A 7,500-nucleotide genomic window follows, 5' to 3' on the forward strand; every position below is an offset into this window, starting at 1 on the left:
CCTTAGATGACCGCGGAGGTAGCAGAAGTAGGGGATTCAGCATTATGAAGCTTCATCTGTGGTGGATAATGTGGGAGGATGGGCTGTGGCACCCTAGCAGTACCAGCTGAACTCGGTTGAGTCCCTGGTTAGGCTGGAGGAACGGAGAGAGTAGAGGTTACTTTTTTGTTTTGTTTCATTTGTTGATGTCGGCTACCCCCCAAAATTGGGGGAGGTGCCTTTGGTATATGATGACATGACGTTACAAGGCCAAGATAACAAAGTAGTTAAATCAATATGTCATGAATAATTACTTTAAGTTGTACAACAGTCTAGAAAAATTTGGCAGAGCATCGGTTTCGGGTGAAAGTTGTGACGAGCCGAGAGAAGGTTGTGAACTCAAAGGCAGGATGCAATCAACTGAGTACTATATTAAAGAACACTCTCCTATATATACAAAACCTCAAGGCAACAGGAAAATACATGTTCAAGGAAATGACAATGTTACAGAGGAAAACAGCAGACATGAATTTTCATGTTCGTTTTAGTGCAAGGGAAGAGCGAAGATACAAGCATAATATATACAAAAGGAATTATGTACAATTGTGTGACACACGGTTGGTACAAAGTCGATGGTCAAAAGAGTGGATTCATCTACTTACATGGCAATAATGGTTTATGAAATTGCGTTCATTGAGCTAAACATAAAACAATAAACAAAATAAAAACCAATACTCCCACCTTCTGTTTTTTTCTTTTTAAAGAATAAAAACTCATGATAAACAAATCAATTATAATTTATATTTGACGTTAAATCACTATTTTGACCTCTAGCTTTGGAGAGGTCACACTTAGATGGGAAATCAAATTGGATCGCTTGATATAATATCTACTATTAATATTCAAAATATATATTTTCATTGAGATCCCATAATGCAACTTATATAATAAGATATAAAAAAAAATGAAATGCAACATTTTGGATACAGTATCACTTCATATCATTCACTCCAGAGGAAATTCTTGATATGCTGTAGATAGTTATAAACTCCTTGACGTCATGTTGACCAGGCGGACATGAGTCTTTTTATAGTTTATTTATGGCATATTTGTTTTAGATATTATTAATAGTTTATTTATGACATGTCTGTTTTGACGTTACTTTTTTTAGAATGATTTATTGTTAATTGGTTCTCTTCATTTATTTATTAACTTATTTCCTTTCCTCACTGGGCTATTTTTCCCTGTTGGAGTCCCTGGGCTTATAGCATCTTGCTTTTCCAACTAGGGTTGTAGCTTGGAGAGTAATAAAATAATAATAATGTGTAGGAAAACATATCAATCATAATTAGCATAACAATATTATAAAAACAAATTTTTAAAAAACAAAATCATTCAAATTTCGGCAAGTTTCCCACGACACCACGGCAACACAACCACAAGTAACAATCTCCCTCAGAAAGAGATCCTAAGTCGTCCCCACCAGACAATAAGACAGCAGGTCAGCGGTGCTCTGTCTTTGATGGAACTGTTTGTTTGTTTGTTGTTGAGTTCCTTTACTTTCCTTGGGCTGTAACTTTAACAACAACAGCAGCTACAACAACAACAATAAAGGCTCTCTCCTGAGGGTTCTCTCGCTGTCTTTGGGAAATTATGTCATCGTCAAACTCCTGTTGCCTGCTGCAATAATTCCAGAGAGAGAGAGAGAGAGAGAGAGAGAGAGAGAGAGAGAGAGAGAGATTTTGTAAGTGTTTCATACACTCCCTCTTAAGACTTTTTTCATTAAAATTCTTGCGTAAATAGTTTACAGCTCCTTCAAGGTGCAGCGAGCACAGAAAGAGAGAGAGAGAGAGAGAGAAAGAGAGGGGCAATGTCAAAGACATTAAATACGCTACACACGGCAGTGATCTTTGGACTGCTTTTCATGAGGCGCTTTGATCGTTAATGCAAGGAGACACTTTATAACACAATATATATATACATACATATATATATATATATATATATATATATATATATATATATATATATATATATATATATATATATATATATATTTATATTATATATATATATATATATATATATATATATATATATATATATATATATATATATATATATATATATATATATATAGTCCAGTGATGAAAACTGTCCAAACTCAAGATATGAATTGACATTTCTGAGGCCTTTCTCCTAGAGTGGGCTAGAAACGGCTGCATTTGTTGTTGTAGTACAGCCTTCACACGCACACACATATCTATATATACATACACATAAACTGTGCAGTCATATATATATATATATATATATATATATATATATATATATATATATATATATATATATATATATATATATAAAATAATAATAATAATAATAATAATAATAATAATAATAACAATAATAATAATAATAATCTTTATTTCAGCAGAAGCCATATACAGAGTTAAGCCCCCCTGACACTTGCGCGCATTTTTGCCACGCACTGGCACGCATTGATGCGCGCCAGTGCGTGCCACTTTTTGGCACGCACTGGTGTTTTTCGCGCACTGTTCACGACCAGTTCACTCCAGTTCGCGCATCGTTCACGCGACGTTCACGCGACGTTCACGCGATGGCACGAATTGGCACGCGTAGTTCGCGCATCGTTCACGACACGTTCACGCGAGTTCACTCATCATTCCGCATCGTTTCCGCATTGGTCACGCCAGTTCACGCCAGTTCACGAATTGGCCACTCCATATAAAAACGGGGCTTCTCCAACCCGAGGACATTCTTGGATTGGGTTCGGAAGAGACAACAATGCTTTCTGTCAGAGACACCATTGCATTGAGGAGAAGAAACGTATCTTTTTCGTTTGTATTTTTTGTTGCCCTTTATTTTAGTTTCAATAAAAAAGCATTTGATTTACATATAAATAGCAGACATGAAATATGTACAAGTATTAAGAAAGCATTTTCTTTAACATTAAAAGCAGCAAACATGAAAAGTTTTTAGGCTGTTGATTTTAAGGTAATAGAGAAAAAAGTGTGTTGAAATAAGAAATCATTTTATTTTTACATTAAAACTGCAAACAGAAAAAATTTGTTTTGCCCTTCATTTTAAGGTAATAAAGAAGAATAAGTATGTTGATGAAATAAAACATCATTTTATTTTTACATTCAAACAGCAAACTTAAAAATTTCTTGGGTTTATTTTTCAGTTCATTTTTATTCAAAACAAAAGTTTTGGGTCTTGATTGGTAATAGAGGAAAATAAGTGTGTGCATGAAATAAGACATCATTTTATATTTACATTCAAACAGCAAATATAAACAATTATTAGGTTTATTTTTCTTTCCTTTTCATTAATTTTTTCGTTTCCTTTTTGTTTCTCTTCATTATAAAGTTATAGAAATAGTTTGAAATAAGACATCATTTTATTTTTACATTCAAACAGCAAATATAAAAATTTATTAGGTTTATTTTTCTTTCCTTTTCATTAATTTTTTCGTTTCCCTTTTGTTTCTCTTCATTATAAAGTTATAAAAATAGTTTGAAATAAGATATAATTTTTTTTTCACATTAAAACAGCAAATATAAAAATTTATTAGGTTTATTTTTCTTTCCTTTTCATTAATTTTTTCGTTTCCTTTTTGTTTCTCTTCATTATAAAGTTATAAAAATAGTTTGAAATAAGATATAATTTTTTTCACATTAAAACAGCAAATATGAAAATTTATTAGGCTTATTTTTCTTTCCTTTTCATTAATTTTTTCGTTTCCTTTTTGTTTCTCTTCATTATAAAGTTATAGAAATAGTTTGAATTTTTAAGATATAATTTTGTTTCACATTAAAACAGCAAATATAAAAATTTATTAGGTTTATTTTTCTTTCCTTTTCATTAATTTTTTCGTTTCCTTTTTGTTTCTCTTCATTATAAAGTTATAGAAATAGTTTGAAATAAGATATCATTTTTTTTTCACATTAAAACAGCAAATATAAAAATTTACTAGGTTTATTTTTCTTTCCTTTTCATTAATATTTTCGTTTCCTTTTTGTTTCTCTTCATTATAAAGTTCACGCCACTTCCCGCATCGTTCACTCCAGTTCACGCCAGTTCCCTCACTGTTCACTCCAGTTCACTCCAGTTGGCGCATCGTTCACGGCCATTTAGTGCGTGCCAATGCGTGCCACAAACTTTAAACATTTCAAAGTTTTGGGCCCGCATGGCACGCATTGGTACGCTCTGGCACGCGAGTTTCCGCACTGTTCACGACATTTTCACGGCTCGTTCACGCGAGTTCGCGCATCAATGCGTGCCAGTGCGTGCCACGAATGCGTGCAAGTGTCAGGGGGGCTTTACAATAAGGGTACAGTGATCTTACACTTTTGACACGTCCACCTCACACTTCTACTGTGTGTGTGTGTTCATGTGGTCCGTGTGCGTGTGAGTGCGTAAACATGAATACTTCGGATATTGGGTCACAAATGTCTTTTATTAAATCCATCAACTTGCCTTCTTTTCTACACTGTATTAACAAATAACGTATCGAACGTTTGCATCTAAATTTAACCATTCTACGCCTACTTCAGATCATTCAGGGGAAACTTTATATTCCAATGGGCGTATCCCTATTGATTACAATTCCTCTGTTCTAGAAAACCCATGGATTTTTTACACCATTAATCCACAAGGTTTAGACCTCCATTAACAGATTATCGAGAAATTAGAGTGAATCCCGGCGAAAATATGAAGTGGATGAATTTAAAAAGAAAGCATGGATATGAACGATATATATCATGCCATAATAAAATAATAATGTCCCATAGATTTATTATAATGTCGCTGTTCTTAAAATATTTTATTCTATTTGTTCATTGCTTCTCTTGTAGTGTTTATCGCCGTATTTCGTTTTTTCATTGGGCTATTTTTCCCCGTTGGAACCCTTCAGATTATAGCATCTTGCTTTACCAACTAGGGTTGTAGCTTAGCTAATAATAATAATAATAATAATAATAATTAACCAAGCATTTACCGTTTTAAAAAACGGATATATTGACGTTACAGACTGATATTACGGTCACCAACCAGTAAAATATAATAGCAAAATATGGTCAAAATTACAGTCGCCTGTATTTTACTGAAATACAGCTGAAAACAGTATACTTTTACGAAAAATTTCAGATTAAAATTTCGATTTTTTTTTAACAGTGCAGAAAACTCACGAAAGAATAAATCCACCTTTTGGAATATCAACTCTTGAGGGACACCGTTCCAGATGGAAAACGCCAAAATCCGACACCAGATGGCCCCCACCTTCATCTCCTATGCATGACATGCGAGAGGTCGTCTTGTTCCCGAAAGCTACTTTAGTCGCTATCTGTGATAAGACAGAAGGGCGTAGGTGTCAAGTGCTAAGGGGGGAAGAGGGGTTGAAATATGGCGAACCGCTTTAATGGATTGCAGGGAAAGATGGAATCTCGGCTATCCAAGTGGAGGGCTAATATGGCGACAGGTTGGGCGAGTCGTGGTTGGTAAACTGCCCTGACTGCGGTGGTGTCAACAATGGTGTCTCGTTTATCAAGACAAGATGGTTTCCATTCTTATTTAATGGATGTATTACTAATGAATGGACTGATCATTTGTAAATGTCAGAATGCCAAACGACTTTATCTCTCTCTCTCTCTCTCTCTCTCTCTCTCTCTCTCTCTCTCTCTCTCTCTCTCTCTCTCTCTCTCTCTCTCTCTCTCTCTCTCATATATATATATATATATATATATATATATATATATATATATATATATACACTGTATATACAGTATATATATATATATATACACACATATATATATATATATATATATATATATATATATATATATATATATATATATATATATAGTATGTATATATATATATATATATATATATATATATATATATACATATATATATACACACATATATATATACATATATACACACATATACATACATATATATATATATATATATATATATATATATATATATATATATATGTATATATATGCACATATATATATATATACATATATATATATATGTATATATATATATATATATATATATATATATATATATATATATATATATATATATATATATATATATATATATATATATATATATACATACACACACATAAAACAAAAATTTTTAAATATCCTTATGCAAACACAGACTCTTTTGTAAAACCAAAATTACGACATAAAAGTGTTATGAACCAAATTCGTGAATATATATATATATATATATATATATATATATATATATATATATATATATATATATATCTTTCCTGTTATGCTCAGTGGCATTGCCAGGCGTATGACTACTCGGTCTTTCCCCTTCCCTCGGAATGGGGGACAGGGAGTAATCATTCCCTGGTGAGAGGGGGTACACCGAGAAAAAGAACTGCACTCGGGAAACCGCAATCTCCCACAAATTGCCTGCACAGTTGTAGTTAGGAAAGGCGGAAGGGGTGAGATTGGTTGTATCTGTTTGTGTATTATTATTATTATTACTTGCTAAACTATAACCCTAGTTGGAAAAGCAGCATACTATCAGCCCAGGGGCCCCAACAGGGAAAATAGCCCAGTGAAGAAGGAAAACAAGGAAAAATAAAATATTTTAAACAGTAACATCATTAAACTGAATATTTCCTACATAAACTATAAAAGCTTTAACTAAACAACAGAAGAGAAATAAGACAGCATAGTACAGTCATTCATATAAGTTGATGGATGTCCGGGTGTTTAAGAGAGATTTCCATTTCCCCCCTTTCTGGACGACAGGTGTCTTGGAGTGCAAAATCGGTCAACTGTATAGTTGAAAATTTGACCGATCTCGCGCTCCCAGATACCTGTCGTCCAGAAACGTGTGGATTATAAATCTCTCTCAAACACCCGGACATCCATAAAGATATATGAGTGACTGTACATTCATACAAGACTCCAGAGACATGGAAAGTATCGTAATAAGTAAATGAAAGAGTTTGCTAGAATGGAAGATAATTATGAAGATAGAGATCAAATTCCTTTTTACGACTTACTCTTTAAGAGGTATTGTCATCTTTGTACCACATGCTGTATACTGTAGGCATTACATACCGTTCTACTTCTAGGATTGCAATCTCTTTTTGAAGCGCATTAAACTCTCTCTCTCTCTCTCTCTCTCTCTCTCTCTCTCTCTCTCTCTCTCTCTCTCTCTCTCTCTCTCTCTCTCTCTCTCTCTCTCTCTCAATGTTTATTTTTTATTTTTTTCTTCATTAAAAGCATTTCTTATATTTTATTTTCTTTTTATCCGACACTTCGCATTTTTCATTTTTCAAAAAATTTCATCGGCCGTTTTTCGAAATTATCCAGCGATTGTCTTCATAATTTCATTGTTAACTTTCTTTTCTTTTAGAATTCTTCCATCTGCAATAAAATATACATATATATATATATATATATATATATATATATATATATAAGTATATATATATATATA

This window comes from Palaemon carinicauda, chromosome 24, assembly GCF_036898095.1.
Source record: "Palaemon carinicauda isolate YSFRI2023 chromosome 24, ASM3689809v2, whole genome shotgun sequence".
Lineage (NCBI taxonomy): Eukaryota > Metazoa > Arthropoda > Malacostraca > Decapoda > Palaemonidae > Palaemon > Palaemon carinicauda.